At 34.6% G+C, this 21,389-nt stretch overlaps 1 protein-coding gene across 2 annotated transcripts in view; it reads right to left on the bottom strand.

The window, feature by feature from the left end:
* The window catches only part of CMKLR2 (chemerin chemokine-like receptor 2), a 100,970-nt gene that overhangs the window by 61,809 nt on the left and 17,772 nt on the right, over positions 1 to 21,389 (bottom strand). The window lies entirely within an intron of this gene.

Genomic DNA, 21,389 nt, shown 5'->3' with positions numbered 1-21,389 from the left:
ACTACCAAAAAGCTATATAACACACACAAAAAAGGTTAATTAGCTCTGGTTAGATGAGTCAGGCCATGGAGTTCGTTTTTTATTGTTGTGAATTATTCAGATTTCATAAGTTCATAATTGTTTGATTCTGTTTCACTTTAATCACATAAATCTGTAGCCAAGAATGAAGAGGAATTGGAAGCTTTTAAAAATCCAGAATCAATTATACGGGTGATTTGTTGCAGGCTGTAGGCTATTGAAAATTATAATTCTCCAATGGATAAACATTTGCAGGTTGTGAATAATTTTTTTCTGAGTAATTAATAATCAATTTATTAATTATGGTTAGCAAATAATTAATAGAGGGAAGTCAGTGACTTTCTCTTGTAAATCAAAGATGAACCTTGAGATTCCTTGAATATCCTTGAAAATATGACTTCCTGATAGGTTGAAATTATTTCTGATTGGTTAATAATTGATGAGAGAATAAATCCTATAATATATAATGAGTGGTGGGTTTATTCTAATAAGAAGCTGGAGGATGACTCTGTTCATTCTGGACAAAGAGATTCCTCTCCACACATTTTACCTCCAGCAATCTATACTAAAGCATTTATCCTCCACCCAAAGACTTATAATTGAACAATGGGTTGGAATTCACCTAGATAAGATGGTCTTAATCCTTTTAGAACCAAGCTTTCTCAGTCAGGTGGGGGTCCAGCCCAAGACTGAACCCAATTTAATCTGCAGTCATTGATCTGCCTTGAACTGATGAGGAAAATAGAAAGGGGAACACTCCCCCCCCATACTAATAATTGAGTTATTAATAATTTTTTCTCTCATTCTCCCTTTTGATTCTATTGAGACATGTAGTCTCCTCAATCAATCACTAACTAACTAATATGACAAACATTGTATAAACAATTTTCAAGAGGAAAAATGCATTGGTAGCAATACCTGGGAAAAATTTCCATTAAAAATTAACGATAAAACAGCATTGAGGTATCACTTCACAGCTATCAAATTGGTAAAACTGCAAAAGTAACAAAAATTCCATGTTGATAGAGTTGTGGGAAAAAAAAGAAGTCATTGTTGGTGAAATTGTAAACCAGTAGGTCTTTTTGGGAAATAATCTGGCAGTTCAAAGTAATAGATACATGTAAAGTAAAACTTTAAAAGCATGGAATGGATAAATAAAACTGGGATGCATTAATTTATAAAATATTATCTAGCATTTAATTCATATGATGAGTATAAGAAATAGAAATAAATGTTATAAAATTTATGAAATAATGCAAAGTAAAAAAGAACCTAAAGAATGGAGCACAAATGAACTATGACTCTATGAGGGAAAATAAGCAGAAATTGAAAGGACAAAGAATCTTAACTGAAAAGTTATTAACATATTTTGTACTCTAAAATTAAGTTCTTTAAATTAAAATAGCTGTGAAACGTGTTTTAATTTTTTTATATTAATAGCATAATAAATTTATATTAAGATCACAATAGATTATTATAATATAAATTATTTATTTTATGATCATAATAAATTGTTTTATAAATGGTAAATTATAAATTATTAAAAAAGAAAGTAGTGAGTTGGAAAAGAAAACACTAAGAAGACCAAATTATCTATTGTAACAATTCTAATTTCTATGACTAAATTACCTAACTACTAACAAAATGTGGTCCTGTATATACACTGATACTTTGCCTTTTTTTTTTTTTAGTTTTTTCAAGGCAATGGGGTTAAGTGGCTTGCCCAAGGCCACACAGCTAGGTAATTATGAAGTGTCGGAGGTCGAATTTGAACTCAGGTACTCCTGACTCCAGGGCTGGTGCTCTATCCACTGCGCCACCTAGCCACCCCAACTTTGCTATTTTTCAAGCTTAATGTGGTATATTTTGAGTCATAAATTATACAAGTTATGACCTGAGCTCCCATTAGTGAAATATTCTCCGCTCAGAGACCAAGTAAAGCCAAATTAAATTAAGTGGATGTCCTTCAATTGGAGAATGGCTTAATAAACTCTGGTATATGTATGTCATGGAACACTGTTGTTCTATTAGAAACCAGGAAGGATGGGAATTAAGAGAAGCTAGAAGAAGTTCATGAACTGATGCTAAGTAAGATGAGCAGAGCCAGAAGAACATTGTACACCCTAACATGGGGGCAATGATCAACCTTGATGGAGTTGCTCATTCCATCAGTGCAACAATCAGGCACAATTTTGGGGTATCTGTGGCAGAAAATACCATCTGTATCCAGATAAAGAACTGTGGAGTTTAAACAAAGACCAAAGACTATTACCTTCAATTTAGGGGGAAAAACCCCATTATCTTATTGTGTAATTCTGCGATCTCTTATACTTTATTTTTCTTCCTTAAGTATATGATTTCTCTCTCATCACATTCAACTTAGATCAATGTATACCATGGAAACAATGTAAAGACTAACAGACTGCCTTCTGCAGGGGGTGGGTGGAGGGAAGCAAGAATAGGGGAAAAATTGTAAAACTCAAAATAAATAAAATTTTTCTTTAAAAAAAATCCAAATTAAATAATAAAGCATTGAACTTAGACCTTAAAAATAGATAAGGGGAAAATAATCAGAGAGTAACTTTGTTCTCAACTCCCCATTTACACATAGGCACAACTACATCTCCTAGAGGTGGTGAATGGGGAAAAAAATCTCAAGGAAAACTTATATAGGGTTGGAAAATAACCCTCCTGTAATTTGGTGAACAGGAAAAGGAAAGCAATTTGCTTCCCCATCTCCTCTTGGTCACTTTCCATGACCAGCTAATTGGGAATATATTTACTTTGGCTCTGGTTCTGAATTACTAGTTCTCTTCATATGGAATAAATCTTCTCAGTTCCCACCCTCTGTAATTACCAAAGCTCAAATATGTAGAACGTAAGCTGAAATGCTAGATTCTCTGACTCATTAGACTTTGTCCTAGGATAATGTATTGCTCCAGTTCAGTCAATTATCTAAGGCAGTTTAGGAATACCCTCTTTCCATGTGGTTTCCCTTCTGTTGACTTCCATCTTCCTTCTAATGTCATGCCTCCAATCATACTTCCTTCATATAGACACAAGTCTCACAGGATTCTGATGTCTTAGACTTTACTTCAATAAATGCTAGTTCTCTTGCTTCACCATCATGGGTACTTGAAGCCAGGTCAGAGAAATCCATTATGGGCAAAGGCAATACTTACCTAACATGCATGTTATGTGAATTTTATGAAGAGAAAAAAAATGAACATCTCTAATTTTCTTCTATTAGGTGACATCATAAACAGTTGAGAAAACACAAACACAAACAGGAAGAGTGATTATTTTTTATCCAAGTGTTTGAACCTACATTTTTCATCTAATAAACTAATCAAAAGGTAAGTCTTTATCATAGTGTTAGCATTAAGTTAAATAGAATTCATTCTCTCCTCAAAAATCAGACTTTTTTAAGGTTATAAGTTTTTAAAAAGTATATGTCAGATTCATTTTAGCAGTTTATAATAAATGTTAATTTTTATTTTCTTTTTTAAATTGGCAGTTATTTATTCCTCCCCTTCATTACCATTGTAATAGAAAAAAAAGCCTTGTAAAAAAATTTATAGTCAAACAAAAAAAATTCCTATATTGGCCATTTTCAAAAATGTATATCTCATTTTGCACCTTGAATTCATTATCTCTCTATCAATAGATTGATAGCAGGCTTCATCATTGGTTGAATGGAATTCTGGCCAGTATTGATAAGATTTTAAAAATCTTTTAGAGTTGTATTTCTTTACTTGTTGCTATTATGTTATAATTTGTTGTTTTTGTTCTGTTCACTTTGCTCTTCATCAAGTTCATACAAGTCTTTCTGGACTTCTTTGAAACTATCTCTTATACCATTTCTTACAGCATAGCATATCATTAAATAGTATAGCAATATATCATTAAATTAAAATAGCATAATTATTCAGCAATTCCCCAAATGATGGACACTCTATTTCCAGTTCTTCATCACTACTTCTATAGATATATTTTTTGTTCCCATGAAACTTTTTCTCTTTCTTTACTCAAGACGAGATTCATGTTGAGCATGTAGATCCCATTTTTTACTACCTTGTGGTATTCCACTAACCTATCAGTGAGAACCAGGTAATCCCCTCTCTCACTATGATTACATTTGCACCAATGTATATATAATATATATATTATATATATACAGTATGTATATGTATGTATATATGACAGCACTCTTCTTCCCAAAACTCATTTCTATCTATTTCTCTGTATGAACTACTGAAATCTATTTTCATATCTATATTCCATTTAGAGATGATTTCAGATGCAAAGAAAGTCCTGAATACCCATGCACACACACATATACATACACACAAAAATCTCTCCCACATTAATCATTGATTCCTGGAGGGAGGGGGAAAGAAAGGAAGGAAGAAATGAAAGAATAAAGGGATGGAGGAGAAAAGAAGAAAAGGGGGTGGAAGGAAAGAGATGAATTTCTTAAAAGAATTTTATTTTGAGGTTCATTTTTCATTATGACTGAACAGACCTTGGAGCCATAGATATGATACAAGAATTTATCCATGGTTTTTGTCAAAATTTTATCCAGTGTTGTAGTGTAGGCATTCTAAACTGAGCCAAAGGCTGAAAGCAGTATAATTTTTCCTTCTTAGGACATTTGCTTGCCTCTCTTTTTGAGTCTCTCTGTTAATTACAAATGCTCCCCTTTGGATAATCATAGCCTTCCTCTTTGGCACTCTACCCAAGCTTGTCCTCTAACCAATGCTTCAAAATTACCTCTCATTCTCTTTCTCTTTTCTTTCCATGGTTAAAATTTCCAGTACCTCATGGAGCTGATCTCAGATAGGAAAAACAACCTAAGTATCTAATGCAAGTAATTCATATTAAAGTGTGAAAAGTTGATATGTTTAATTTTGATTGTGTGAATTTTTTTTTTAGGTTTTTGCAAGGCAAATAGGGTTAAGTAGCTTGCCCAAGGCCATCAGCTAGGTAATTATTAAGTGTCTGAGACCAGATTTGAACTCAGGTACTCCTGACTCCAGGGCCAGTGCTTTATCCACTGCATCACCTAGCTGCCCCGATTGTGTGAATATTTTAAAGAAGAGGTTGGTATCATAATATTTTTTTAATTGGCAAAATGCATGGGGGATATTTTAGAGGTGGGGAATATTTTCTATGCCTCTTGCATTGGTCCAAACTGATTCTTTTCCCTGCCTAGATGACACAGTGGATAGAGAACTGGTCCTGGAATCAGGTGGACCTGTGTTCAAATGTGACCTCAGAATCCTGACACTACCTAGCTGTGTGATCTTGGACAAATCACTTAACCCTGATTGCCTCACACACAGCGCCATCTCCAGTTGTCCTAATCCATATCTGGTCACTGGATCCAAATGACTTTGGAATAGAAAGTAAGGCTGGTGACAGACAGCACAGAACCCCCTCACTCAAATCCCATTCATATGCTCGTCATGTCATCACCTCCCTGACATCATGGTCTTCTTCAGGAATGAAGGACAAACAACAACATCACCACCACCACCACCACCACCAACAACAACATTCCTCTACCTCCAGTGCAAGGAAGAACAGGGTTCTGCAACTTGGCCCCTCATTCTTGAGACTTTGCCAATTCTTTTTTTTTTTTTTTTTTTTTTTTTTAGGATTTTGCAAGGCAAATGGGGTTAAGTGGCTTGCCCAAGGCCACACGGCTAGGTAATTATTAAGTGTCTGAAACTGGATTTGAACCCAGGTACTCCTGACTCCAAGGCCAGTGCTCTATCCACTGCACCACCTAGCTGCCCCCCTCTTTGCCAATTCTTTTTTTACAAGGTAAATGGGGTTAAGTGGCTTGCCCAAGTCCACACAGCTAGGTAATTATTAAGTGTCTGAAACTGGATTTGAACCCCGGTACTCCTGACTCCAAGGCCAGTGCTTTATCCCTTACGCCACCTAGCTGCCCCTCTTTGCCAATTCTTGATGCAGAATATGATCTCAAATAAATCATTACTTTTCTCAATTACTGTTTAATACTAAAATACCATTCCTACTCAAAGTATCCTGAAGTTTATAGAACATTACAGAAATATTTATGTAAGTTAAATTATTTTTCTTAATGAGAATAATTTCTATTTTATTTTTGCTGTTTATTTATCTTTGAAATGGCATCATTTTATACATGGGAAAAAGTCATTTTATTTTTTTTTAAAAACTATTTTCATCTAAAAAATGTTGTCAATGTAGAAAAAAATTACTTCTTTCTTTTCTCTTAGCATAACAGCAAGACAACTACCTCATTATGTTAGTGCCATTCTTTGCCCTATTTCTTCAGGGCAGGCATGGTTAGGAAGTTAGACTGAGCTCTTTATCCTATTGAACACTGGTACTGGTCCAATGCCAAGACTTTCCCCAACACTCTAAAGCCCTTATGGATAAAGCAACCCTTGGAATTTGGTAGTGAGGTGAAGGGGTGGGAATGATAAGATGTGCCAGCAACCTCCCACTCTGGAGCTTTCATGTTCTCAGAAATGCAGCATCAGGAAAATGAGATTTTTGCCAAGTGCCCAATATATAATTTATATCAGATTATTTGCTGCCATAGGGAGGGGGGGAGGGAAAAGAGGGTGGTAGAAAAATATGGAACTCAACAGCTTGCAAAAAAGATGAATGTTGAAACTGCCTTTACATGTAATTGGAAAAAGCAAAATAACAAAATAGCAAAAAAAAAATGATAAATGTGTTATTGATATTATCAATATAGTATTAGATTTAGTGACTCCCTTTATTGTCAGAAAATCAGTGTCTGGGGTGGCTAGATGGTGCAGTGAATAGAGCACCGTTCTTGGAGTCAGTAGTACCTAGGTTCAAATCCGACCTCAGACACTTAATAATTATCTAGCTGTGTGGCCGTGGGCAAGCCACTTAACCCCGTTGCCTTTAAAAAAAATCTCAAAGCAACAGAAAATCAGTGTCTGAGGTGTGAGGGAAGTCTGCAGGAATGCATTTTACTGAATATTCTTTAACATTCAACAACTTTTAAAAAAAATTTATTTATTTACGTTAATGGGGTTAAGTAACTTGGCCAAGGTCACACAGCTAGGCAATTATTAAGTGTCTGAGGCCAGATTTAAATTCAGGTCGTCCTGATCCCAGGGCCAGTGCTCTAGCCATTGAGCTACCTAGCTGCCCCAACAACTTCCTAATAATTCTAAAGTATTACAAACTCTTATTACTCAGTGAGAAGAACAGAGTTGTAGTCTTGTTTGATTTAAGCTGTTTCTAATTTGCAAAGTCTTTAGAGCTACAGCAACTTGCATGAGTTGTTTTGGCCTTGAGTTGAGTTAGCTGAGTTTAGTAACAAAAGGGAAAAGAGATAATAGCTACTCAAGAAGCCATAGATTAAGAAAACATTTTTTGAGGATGGGGGAGACATGGGAGTGTTTGAAAACAGTAGGAAAGCAGACAGTGAAAAATGGAAGATAAATGAGAAAATGGGCATGATAGACAGGATTTATCTGTTAGAAAAATGGATGGAATGGCTTCCCTTTCATTTGTGCAAGGAAACTGTTAGCAAGGAGAAAGGCCACCTCTTCCTAAGGATGGAGATGAAGGAGGGAAAAGTGACAGAAGGCATTTGAATGACATGATATGAAAAGAGAAGAAGAGGGAGCTCTTGGCAAATGGCTTCAGATTTTTTTTCAGTGAAATATAAGGCAGTTTTCAACTCAGAATGTAGGATGTCAGAAAGCTGTGGGAGATTTAAATAAGGATGAAAGATTTGAAAAAGCTCCTATGATGAGTAGGGCAGAAATTTGTTAGAGGAGTAAAAGGGTGGCCTTGCTGCAATGAAGATACAGTTAAGTTTATTTAATATAAATGTATAGTGGGCCTAGTTAGAACAGTTTCATTATTTTCTTTAATAACATTCAGTGGTGTTAAGAGGATCAAAGTCATCAGATGGTGGGACTAATTCATGGTTGACTTTTTCTTTGGAAAAGACATGGGGACAAGGGAATGGAGAGAAGACAAAAGTGTAGAGTTGAACTAATTCAGCAAGAGTTGAATAAACTCATCAAGATCAAGAGGGGAAAAGAATATATACAGCCAGTGCTAAAGTGATGGCCTGTGAAAGAACTAAATGGGCTAAACAACTGGAGATCACAGTGAGAACAAAAAAGATTTGAGAAGGATATAGATGGAATGACAGTAGATTGTGATCAGATAAAGGAATTTCCAAATTCATAAAAATAATTATAATAATTAATAATAATAGCTAGGATTTATATATCACCCAAAATATGCTTAAACAGTGTTAAAAGTATTATCTCATTTTATTTTCACCACAACTCTAGGAGGTAGGTGCTATTATCATTATTCCCAATTTATAGTTGTAGAAACTGAGGCAGAGATTAAGTGACTTGTCTAAGGTCATACAGTAAGTAAATGTAAACATGGAAGTGATGTATTTGTAGGTGACAGCAAGATCAAAGGTTCTGTATGTGTCAATAATGGGGTAGAGGAATAGGTCATAGAAAATAAGTAAGTTAAGGAACCTGATGGTTAGGATGTTTGAGGGAGTATCAAGATGCACATTGAAGTCCCTTAGTTATGAAAGCAAGAACTGGGGAGAAGAGAACAAAAATGAACCAGACAATGAACTTGTTGAGGATGGAAGGAGAGTATCCTAACAATTGGTGGACAACAGCCAACTGAGTCTTAGGTGATAAATCTTGGTTGGAGTGGAAACTAAGAGATGGTGGTAGAGGGAAAGCCTGGAAATGATAATGAGGAATAAGGCATACTATGACCAGTGAGTCAGTGGGGTGTGTGAACTTGCAACCAGTACTGGAAGGAGTAGATCAAGAAAACCATAAGAGCAAGATGATATAAGCTCTGAGAAAGGAGAAAATTTAAGATGAAAGCTGGATTATTATCTATGTAGTAGGAATTCCAGAGATATTATGGTATATATAATATGATTTGGTATACAGAAAAATTTTAGGCAGAGATATTGTTGAAGGAAGTTCATATATATAATTTTATCAGAAAACTCTCACAATAAAATTAAAACAGCTGTCATTTTCATCTTATCAAAAATTACCTGTGCCGCAAAGGGATGGTCAGAATAACTCCACAAATGAACCAGTTTCTATGACTAGATTGTCTGACTCATTCTATTTTTTTTTTAGATTTTTTTTTCAAGGCAATGGGGTTAAGTGGCTTGCCCAAGGCCATGCAGTTAGGTAAATTATTAAGTGTCTGAGGTCCGATTTGAACCCAGGTACTCCTGACTCCAAGGCCAATGCTCTATTCACTGCACCATCTAGCCACCCCCTGACTCATTCTATTTTGATAGAACCCACTAGTTTGTCCTAAAAGGATAGATCTTCTCTCTGTCACTTATGGTTAATCTACCCCTTTTTCAATTAGTTGAACTGATCCCTAACAACAGAAATAGTATCATTCTCCAGCTCTATAACCACTCAGATCACCTCCTCTAGTAAATCCACTGAATTGTCATTAATTCCATAATTATTAGCCAGCAATCATGATTGTCTCCTATTTGTAATACTGTATTTGCAATCTAAGTTTTAATTTCCTTTACACTGGGATCATATCTTATTCAAAAGGTCTTAGAATTTATCACCCATGGGGATATAACCATCAGTCAGGGAATTGACCCAAATATCCTCCAATGACCTTTCTAAACCTGAGATTTTATGATTCTAGTACCAAGCAGAGTATCTCCCACAAAGCAGATATTCAATAAATGTTTATTTATTGTAAATGCTGATGGTACATACTCCATTAATAAGTGCAACTGAATAACTGAAAAAAATGACTGACAAATCTAGTTGGGGAAACAAAACACATTCACAATACAAAACAATCTATGTTGTGTTCAAGAAGAGTTCAGGATGACCAAATTATAGGAGATCACAGTTATGGGCTGGAATAGTTGGGAAAAGAGTCTTCAAGAAATAGAACTTCAGCTGGATCTGGGAGAATGGGTAGACTTCAAATAGGGAATAAGGGCATGCCAGGTGACAGAAATAGCTAACTTCCAGTCATCTATTCTTAGAAAATAGCATTATCCCACAGGTCATACAGTCAATTAACCTATAGAAGTTTCTGATTCTAGTTAAGATAACATTGTTAAATGTTATTTTTAAGGACAGATGGCTAAAGGAGCTCAGGAGCAAGATTGAGAAGGAATGAGGAAAGAGAAAGGGGAAGGAATAGAATTGATTAAGGACTTGAGGCCAGCACACACACACACACACACACACACACACACACACACACACACACACATATGCATGCATATATATATGTACATATATATATATATCTATATCTTAGATGTAAACTTGTATATTTTAACCCTTCTTGTAAAGAATTATGTGACTCTTGCCACAAGTACCAAAGGTTTTTTTTTGTTGTTTTTTTTTTTAGGTTTTTGCAGGGCGAATGGGGTTAAGTGGCTTGCCCAATGTCACACAGCTAGGTAATTATTAAGTGTCTGAGGTCGGATTTGAACCCAGGTACTCCTGACTCCAGGGCCAGTGCTTTATCCACTGTGCCACCTAGCCGCCCCTAGCGCCACCTAGCTGCCCCTCAAAGGTTTAAAAAAAATAATATTTTTCCCAATTTACATGTAAAGGTAATTTGTTGGTTTGTTTCTTTGATTTTTTGCAAGGTAAAGGGGTTAAAGTGACTTGCCCAAGATCACACAACTAAGTAAGTATTAAATGTCTGAGATCAGATTTGAACTCAGGTCTTCCTGACTAGAGGGCAGTGCTCCATCCACTGTGCCACCTAGTTGTCTCTGTAAAGATAATTTTTAACTTTCATTTAAAGAAAAATTTGAGTTCCAAAATTTTTCCTTCCATTACCACCCCCTGCCTAAGACAGTAAACAATTTGATACAGGTTATGCTTGTTCAATCTTGTAAAACATATCACCATGTTAGTCATGCTGTAAAAGAAGATACAGTCCTAAAAGGAAAAAAAAAAGCATGCATATTCAAAGTACAGAAAGTGGAAATAGTATTCTTTGGTCTAAATTTAGACTCCATCAGTCCTTTCTTTAATAGTGGATAACTTTTTTCATCATAAGTCCTCTCAAATTTGTCTTGGTTCATTATATTACTGAGAATAGCTAAGCCAATCATAGTTGATTGTTGTACAGTATTTCTGTTATTAGACACAATATTCTCCTGGTTCTGTTTTCTTCATAAGTACATAAGTTCAGATAAGTTTTTCTAGATTTTTAAAAATCCTGCTCATCATTTTTATAGCATAATAGTACTCCATTACAGCACAACTCCTCTACAGAAACAGATATGAAAATTCAACACTCTTCCATTAAGCCAAACATTAAAGAGAAAAACATGTAAAGCAATGCCACTCTTCTCATTGTTACTTTTGTTGTTGTTTTTAATGTTATTTTCATAAAAATATACCATATTCACATGTAATAAGTCTGTTATTGTCATTTTAAGGTAATTTAATGGGTAATTTAAAAAATTATAAGTTATGATTTCAAATATGGTAAATATCAATAGATAAAATTCACATAAGCAAAAGTTCTTTGGGGTCCTCAATATATTTTGGGAATATAAAGGAGCCTAAGATCAAATGTTTGAGACCTTCTGATCTCAGAAATGAGAACCCTTGACTATAAAATTAGGTTTTCTTCTTTACAATGATATGCCATTATATGCCCATTCCACTGATAAATTATTTTGAAATAATTTTATTATCATTTCAATGGACATAAAAATACCTTATCAAGACTTTCTTTTAATTGTGACATATTAAGCTAAAATAAAAAAAGGTAAAATCTGATTTCATAAGATCAAATATGACAATTTTTAGTCTTAGAATACTAAGACTAAACTTAAATCTAACCCCCTAGTTACTAGAGTTTTTTTTTTTATCATGATGTAGGTTTAGAAATAGGCACATAGACAAAGAATCTGGGAGCATATGTCAGCATCCTATTTTGAAAATTCTTCCATAAAATTAGATAATGATGTGATAGGAAGATTCAAGCACATTTGATGAAATGTAATTGCTATAATGAGACATTTAAAATAATGAACCATCATATTTCAACTTTTCAAAACAGGGCCAAGAATGCTATTTAGTGTGACTCTACTATTGGGTTAGCTACAATTTTCCATTTGATTTTAATGAGGTCCATGAATCTGATGCTGAGGAATTTGCATTGATTTATGAACAGATTGAACTTGAATAATAATGTCCTGTCCCCCTAGAAAACAGTTAGCAATACCACTGGAAAATGTAATCTCAGCTGAGAGGAAGAAAATATCTCCAATGGGTACAAATTTAGTGTACTTTAAGGGTGACCCCCCTCAAACTATGGAATAAACACCATTTCCAGAAAATTGCCAAGTGAATAAAAAAATTGCCATTGTGCCTTAGACTATTGAGGTATGAGGCACAAATTATAGGGCTGCAATAATAGTCTGGCTGAGGGAGGAAAAAAAGACACCTAGGAAATGAATTGTAAGAAGAAAAATAAGATCTCTTGGCACCAATGGATTTCCTACTGAAGGTCAGTTTACTGAACAAAGTTTCCTCTAGTTTCTTCCTCTTTTATATAAAGACTATCGGGTGTCAGCTTTTTGAACATTAACTTTTAAAAAAGCTATCATACATATTATATACTTAATTATACTTAAGTTATGATACATGAGTATCATCACCATCTACCTCCCCTCTGTAATCAGCTGAGAAAAATTCATTGGTCAAGATCTGGACTAGTAATTCCTGTAGATTTTTTATTAAAATGGGACTCCTATCCACTCCCTTGTCATTGGGCACAACACAGATATACTTCCATACCTCCTAAAGAAAACCAGAAACTGAATTTGAGGAGGAAGAATTTTGAAAGTATTAAGGAGAAATTAGAGAAGAAGGAAATAAGATGAAGGAGAAAAAAAGGAAAAAGGAAAAAAAGAAAAATTGTACTGAAGGGGAAAGTGAAGAATGTGAGGAAAAGAGGAAAAGGAAGAATAGGAAATGAGATAAAGCACAACGACTTGAAAAGAAGTAAAAGGAACATGTCACAAATGTTTTATTTTTTTTTTTTTGTTACCATTCTTCTCTCCCATTTTCCAAATATATCTTTGAGGAAAAAAAATAAAAATTTGTTGCTGAGTTTCCTAAACATTCCTAAACAAACCTCCTGTTGGTCTCTTTAGGCATTTCTTTTCTCTCTGCATTAGAAGTGTTTCTAGTTGTGTCTTTAGAATTTCATTCTTGAGAGCATCCTATTCCATCCAACCAAACTTTCACATTAGAATTTTAGTTCATAGGATTCTAACTATATTTTTTCTGAACACTTAAAAATCTGTTTCTCAAATATAGGGTGCATGCTACATTATATCCTATTTTTCTTTCTTCCAATATAGCCATTGTTTCTATACCAATGAATGGTTCCAACTCACAGGTCAGAAAAACATCTAGAATAGAATTTCCCATTGTTAGTTCCTCCATATTTTGAAGAGTGAATTAATTATTAAAGTAAAAGAAAAAAAACAACAAAAAAACCCAAATTGGACAAATATGGGGTTCCATAAATGTCTGGATTGTTAATATCCTATATAGTTATTATATTATACATATATCAAACTTGTGTTCTGTTTTCTGAACTTCTCATCTTTCTCCCCTTTCTGTCCAGGTGGTCTGTCAATGAGGTCATTGGCAATATTACTTCTTTTTTCTACCTCTGTTGATCTACACCCAAGTATTTTCTGTCATGCTTTCCTTGTTCTGGTTCTTAGATTTCTTCCCAGCTATGTTCTTAATATACAAGGCTAGATAGTTTTTCTATTTTTTTTTTTTAGGTTTTTGCAAGGCAATGGGGTTAAGTGGCTTGCCCAAAGCCACACAGCTAGTTAATTATTAAGTGTCTGAGACTGCATTTGAACTCAGGTCCTCCTGACTCCAGGGCCGGTGCTCTATCCACTGTACCACCTAGCCACCCCAGTTTTTCTATTCTTAATGAAGTCATGCTGGCTCTTAGTGATCATCACTCCCTTTTCTAAACAATCATAAGCTATTTCTTTAGAAATATTGTAACAGACAAACAGCTGAAGTAAACTAGCTGTATCTTCTAGAATGCTCTAGGCCTCAAGGATGGATCTGATTAAAGATGCCCCAATTTCATTTCCTTAGAGACTGTGTACCTCAGGATGATACTTTCAGGATAGAGGCAGATTTAGGGAAGAAAAGAGAAAGTAAGCACATGGAGAGAATAACTACAGTAGTATTTAGAAAAGAAAGGAGGAGAACTGCAACACAGCTTCTGGCTGTTGAGAAAAGCTAAGAGACCTGCTATGATTGGCTTGAAAAAGAATGGTGAAGATTCAGAGAAGGAAGGTATGAGTGAGTTTTTTCATTGCCATGCCATTCCTACACTAGAGCATGAGTATCAGAAGGTATTCATTTCCTCATTATCTGCTAACACTAACTCCCATAGAGTGTATATATGTTGATACTATTTTAAATTAATTAATTAATTTATTTATTCATTCATTCATTTTGAGGCAATAGGGGTTAAATGACTTGCCCAGTCACACAGTAAGCATCAAGTGTCTGAGGTCACATGTGAACTCAGATCCTCCTGACTCTAAGACTAGGTCTGTATCTCTTCCACCTCCCCCTGTTTAAAAAAAAAAATAACTCTTTGCTAATTATTTAGTATCCAAAAACTATTTTTTTCTTGTCATAATAAATATTCTTTGTTTGGTCTATTAGCTAGATATGAACTGAGGTCAGATGATGTTAAAAGTTCCCAGCTGAACTGGGATAATAGAGACATATTTATCTTCTGAAAAATTGCATATTGAATCCAAAACTGAATTATGCGGTTTATGAAAGATTCTATAATTTTACCAGGAATCAAAGTTGAGATCACAGTTCGACTCTATTCATTCCCACCCCCACCCCCGTGTGTGTGTGTGTGTGTGTGTGTGTGTGTGTGTGTGTGTATTTTATGGATTTGTTCTAAAGCTTTTTTCAATTAACTAACATTTATTTTCTTTCCCTACCACCCTACCCTGAAAAAAAAAAGAAAAATCAAACTTTAGCAGAAAATTTTCATAGTCAAGCAAAACAAATTCCCACACTGTTCATGTCCAGAGATGTATGTCTTATCCTAAATTTTGGGACCATCAGCTCTTTGTCAGGAAGTAGGAAACATATTTCATCCAGTGTTAATGATTTTTTTCTGCAATCTGCTATTTCCTTTCAATAGCTGAATTCATCTGGACTTGGTGACTCAAGTTAATGACAGTTAACCACCTTTTTGCAATGTATTTACCTTTTGAGTTTCAGCCCTTTATTAATCATTTTTGTACTTTCCTTTCTGGTCCCTAATCCAATCTAATCTTGAAGTTAGATTAGATTCAAGAATTCTGCCTTTTTGTTATCTAGCATAGTCACATTATTTTAGAGCAGTGGTCCTATTCCTTTGATCTTCCTCTTTTCCTCAAAACAGGTTAAAACAATTAAGCCTCCTTTTGTTATCCTTATCATCTATCCTCCACTTCAGATGATTCTGAGTCCTTGTGGCACTATTCTGTTTTTAAATGTTATTAATATATTTTGTTTCAATGTCATTTTCATTCCCAATTCTTCTATGCTCCTTTACCCAGAAAGCCACCCTTTGTTACAAAGAATAAAAAAGGGGAAGAAGCAGTACAGTAAAAACAATCATTACATAACCAAGTCTGATATCCATGAAATAAGGAAGTTACATTTTCTTATCTCTTCTTTGAGACCAAACTTGGCCACCAGAATTACTATAATATTCAGTTCATTTTCTTGTAATTTCCATTTGCATTGCTGCTGTCATTTATAGGGACAGCTAGGTGGTGCAGTAGATTCAGCTTCCTGAGTTCAAATGTGACCTCAGACACTTAACTAGCTGTGTGAACCCAGGCAAGTCATTTAACACTGTTTATTTCAGTTCCCTGTATCTGTAAAATGAGTTACAGAAGAAAATGGCAAACCACTCCAATATCTTTGCCAAGAAAACCACCAAAATGGGATCACAAAGAATCAGATGCAATTGAAATGACCCAACAATAAAACTATTGTATATTTAATTTTCTTGGTTTAGCTGATTTCATTTGTTTTCACATACTTCTCTATAACATTCATATTCATAATTTTTTATAGCACAGTAATTTTTCATTACATTTGTATACTACAATCTTTTTAACCTTTTCCCAATTGGTTTCTTTGCTGCCATAGAGTATATGGTAATACAGATTGTGCTTGGGGGTATAAATCTAGTAGTGAGTGGGATGGTTCTCTGAGTCAAAGGAAATAGATTTTTTAGTTACTTTTTGCATAATTCCAAATAGCTTTCCAGAATGGTTGGATCAATTCACAGTTCCACCCACAATCCCTGTCCAACTGCTATTTCCATCTTGTATCTTTGCCAATTTTTAGTTTGTAAGATGAAATCTTAGTGTTGTTTTGTTTGCATTTATCTGATCATTAGTGATTTGGAGCAATCATTCTTATTGTAATAATTTGCAGTTCTTAATGTGAGAATTGTTTGTTTGTATCCTTTGACTACTTATTCTCATGCTATTCTTTTAGACCTTGCAATAACTATTGTTTCTTTTATAGTTCATATACAAAGTTCCCCAAATTCAAACATCATTCTCACAAATATCTTATTAATGAGATATTAATTTCCCAAACTATCCTGTAGGCTACAAAAATGTCTGGCTTCCCTCTCCTTAAAAACAAAATCCTCACTAAATTCTACCATCCTTGCCAGCTCTTGTCCTATATCTCTACATTCCTTCATAGCTAACTTGAAAAAGTCACCTATACTCAAGGCCTCCACTTTATTTTTTTGTCTCTCATTTTTCAATTTGTCTTCTTTTTTTTTAGTTTTTTTTTTTTTGCAAGGCAATGGGATTAAGTGCCTTGTCCAAGGCCACACAGCTGAGTAATTATTAAGTATCTGAGGTCCTCCTGATTCCAGGGCTGGTGCTCTATCCACTGCACCATCTAGCTGCCCCTCAGTTCATCTTCTGATCTCATTCTTCCACTAAAATAGTACTCTCCCTGAAGACAACAATGATCTCTTAATTACTAAATTTAATGGTCTTTCTCAATCTCATCTTTTCTGACCCGTCTTTGACTTTTGACAATGTTGATAAGTCCTCCTAGAAACTCCCTTGTCTTTGGATACTCATGACTCTTCCCTCTTTCTCTTTGACTTTATCTCTGACTGTCTTTGTCTCTCTCATGCAGTTCTTTTTAGTTCCTTTACTAGATTATTATCCATTTCATTTCTACTATCTCCCAAGGTTCTGTCCTGTGCCTTTTTCTAGTTTTCCTTTATATTACCTCATTTCTTAATCTCATCAGCTCCCACGAGTTCAATGATCATCTCTGCAAATCATTCTCATGTGTTTAGCCTTTTTTTCTGAGTTCCAATCCAAATTTTGTCTACTAGACGTTTGAACTGTATATACTCTATGCATCTTAAATTCAGACTATCCAAAACTGAATTAATCTTTCTTCCCAAACCAATCTCTCTTCTGAACTTCCCTGTTTCTATCAAGGATAATGCCAACTTTAATTGACCCAGCTTTGCATCTTTGGCATCATCTCAATTCCTCACTTTCACTCTGCATATCCAATTAATTGGCAAATCTTTTAATTGTTTTATTTACCACATGCATTTCTTGCAACACTTTTTCTTCATTCATATGTTTCAGACCCTCATCCTTACTCTTCTGTATTACTATAGTAGTCTCTAGTCAGTTCCCCTGCCCCAAGATTTTCCCCATTCCAATCCAGCATTTATAAAAATGATTTTCCTAAACTAGAAGTCTGACCTTGTCAAACAAGGGAAGAATTCACATACACATATGTATATTTATACATATATATGTATATTTATATATAGAAAATGTATTTCTATACCCAATGGTATAGAAATGCACACAGATTTGGGTATAGGAATACATTTTCTAAACAATGAAACTAGGAGGGAAAAGGTAGCATATACATACATACATACATACATACACACATACATATATTGAGTAGGGGGATATATATATCAATATGTATCTCTAAACACACATACACAGATATACACACACACATACACATATATACACATATAAAATCCCATCTCACTCAATTGCAGATGGCTACTTCTAGGATCAAATTTAAAGTTCTATGTCTGGCATTTAAATCTCTTTATAATCTAGCCCCTAGCTACCTTTTTTTCCTTATTTGTAATTTTTTTGGTGTTTATAAACTTTATGAATAACAATACATCATGCAATATTTCCATTATACAAAGAACAGAAAAAAAGAGAATTGTATAGAAAACCATGAATCTCTACTATGTCAAGCTTGTATTTTAAAAATATTTAATAAATTTAATATGTTAATTTCAAAACTATCCTGCTTGTGTTTCTACCTCTAAACTTCTGTTCTCTTCTGTGCTTCTTAAAAATCTTTCAAATACACTTTTTTCTTTCTTTCCTTCTTTTGATGTTATAATCACTAACTCTTCCTTTCTCCTAAATCTCCCTCCCAATCACAAAAACACCCCCATAGGGGTGGCTAAGTGGTGGAGTGGATAGAGTACCAACCCTGCAGTCAGGAGTACCTGAGTTCAAATCTGACCTCAAACATTTAATAATTACCTAGCTGTATGACCTTGGGCAAACCACTTAACCCCATTGCCTTGCAAAAAAACAAACAAGCCCAGAACTACTAAACTTCCTTTATAACAAAAAAAATCATAATCCAAGGAAATAATTGGCCATAGAATCTTAAATATTTTATAATTGTTTTTCTTTTTCTTTCTCAATTTTACAAATTAAATTTTATTTTATTTTCAAAAATTAGCCTTCCTTCCCATTGAGAAAAACAAGGAAAAACAAATTCCTATTGCAAAAATGTAAAGTCAAGAAAAATGAAATTTCTCATTGGCTATATCTTAAATGAAACATATCTCAATCTGCATTCTTAATCCATCACTTCTCTGTCAGGAGGTAGACAGAATATTTCATCATGTCCTCTGAAATAGTATGCTGATAAGAATTTAGTTACAATAGTAGTCAATTGCATCTATCTATTATAACTTATTAATTCTTTCCTAGTTTATATATATCCTCAGATTCTCATTCTTTACCACCTCAAAAAGAGCTTTATTTTTGTTCATATTTTAAATTCATTTATCATTTATCCATCTATCTGTTTGTCTAGTATTTATTTATTTATAAGTGACTCGGGCAAGCTACTAATCAGGTGTGATTCTCATGATTTGTAGTATTTTCTCCCTCTGACCTGGATTTGGTTATAATGTTCCTAGGAGTTTTGATTTTAAGGTTTAATTTAGGAGATAACTAATGAATTCTTTCTATTTCACTTTGCCCTTTGGTCAAAACCATCTGAACAGTTTTAAGATTTTTTTTTTGAAATATGATGTTTAGATCCTTTACCTTTTTGATTATGGTGATCAGAAAGTCCAATGATTTTTACATTTTTTTCTCCTAATATGTTTTCCAAGTCTGTTGGTTTTTTTTTACTATGAGATACCTTACATCTTCTATTTTTTTCAGCTTTTTGACTTTGTTTTTTAATATTTCTTGTTAACTCTCAGCATAATTGACTTCTATATAGACCGTTCTAACTTTCAAGGAATTTGTTGTATGGATAAGGTTTTGTATCTCTTGTGGACAACTATTAATTCCCTTTCCAGTTCCTTCTTCCATAACTCTCATTTCTTTTCCATTTCCCCCATCCTGTAAGCACTCTCATTCAATATATAAAACAATTTTAACTCTCTTTTTTTTAGATAGGTTTTATTTATTTTGAGTTTTACAATTTTTTCCCCCAATCTTGCTTCTCTCCCCCCACCATCCACAGAAAGCAGTTTGTTAGTCTTGATCTAAGTTGAATGTGATGAGAGAAATCATATCCTTAAGAAAGAAACATATAGTATGTGATATAGCAGACTTACACAATAAGATAACATTTTTAAAAATTAAAGGTAATAGGGGTGGCTAAGTGGCACAGTGGATAGAGCACTGGCCCTGGAGTCAGGAGGACCTGAGTTCAAATCCAGCCTCAGACACTTAATAATTACCTAGCTGTGTGGCTTTGGGCAAGCCACTTAACCCCGTTTGCCTTGCAAAAACTAAAAAAAAAAAAAAAAAATTAAAGGTAATAGTCTTTGGTCTTTGTTCAAACTCCACAAATCTTCCTCTGGATATAGATGTTTTTCTCCATCGCAGATAACCACAAATTGCCCCTGATTGTTGTACTAATGGAATGAGCAAGTTCATCAAAATTGATAATTACCCCCATGTTGCTGTTAGGGTGTACAATGTTCTGGTTCTGCTCATCTCATTCAGTATCAATGTTCACACAAATCCTTTCAGGCTTCCCTGAATTCCTATCCCTCCTGGTTTCTAACAGAACAATAGTGTTCCATCACATACATGTACCATGGTTGGTTAAGCTGTTCCCCAATTGATGGACATTCCCTCAGTTTCCATTTCTTTGCCACCACAAACAGCTGCTATGAACATTTTTGTACAGGTGAAATTTTAACTTTTTAAAAAAGAACTTTTGCTTCATTTGTTACAGGAATTCTAGTTGAGTTTGTGCCCAAGTTGCTTTCCTCTGAGGTAATACTTGTAGATTTTTTAGAGTCATTATCTGGTTTGTATCTTGAGTGTCTCTTCTACCATATTAGCTCATTATACTGGAATTTTTTTTTTAATTTGCCCATTCTTCCAACTTATTTCCTAACTTCAGATTTGATGTTAGAATTGGGTTCTGTGGTGCTTCTGGAGGAAGATCTAGACTGGTCCTGTTACTGACTTTTTGGGGAGATTGAGCATTGTGTTATTCCAGGATCTGAGGACCTGAGCAATCTGGACCTCAGATCCAAGCTGGGGATCTGCAAGCTTTCAAAGAGTTCTGCTCTAGGGCAAAGTCTGATTACTGTCCCCTTGTACTAAGTTCTGTAAGCTCCTGACCTGGTTTTGGGTCTGTACAAGAGTAGACTGCTGCTAGACTCTGTTAACCAACTGGAAAGTTCTTTTGGCTCAGAGTGGCAGGAATTGTAGCTTCCCATTTGGTCTGGGTCTCTGGTCCTGGTTTTTTCTCTGCAGGCTGGGCTAGACATTGGAGATGAGAACCTGTTGTGAACCTGAAGCCTAAGCCACAAATCTCTGTTGCTGCTAGTGGTTTCTGAAGCTCTTCTTTCTCCACACACCACCCAGTGTCTCCTTAACCAGAACATTTATGCAAGTCCCTTTTCATTCTTCCCTGGATCTACAA

The sequence above is a fragment of the Macrotis lagotis genome, chromosome 6 (assembly GCF_037893015.1).
Source record: "Macrotis lagotis isolate mMagLag1 chromosome 6, bilby.v1.9.chrom.fasta, whole genome shotgun sequence".
Taxonomy (NCBI): Eukaryota; Metazoa; Chordata; class Mammalia; order Peramelemorphia; family Peramelidae; genus Macrotis; species Macrotis lagotis.
The sequence above is the reverse complement of the archived record's forward strand: the minus strand, read 5'-3'. Positions and strand labels throughout refer to the sequence as shown.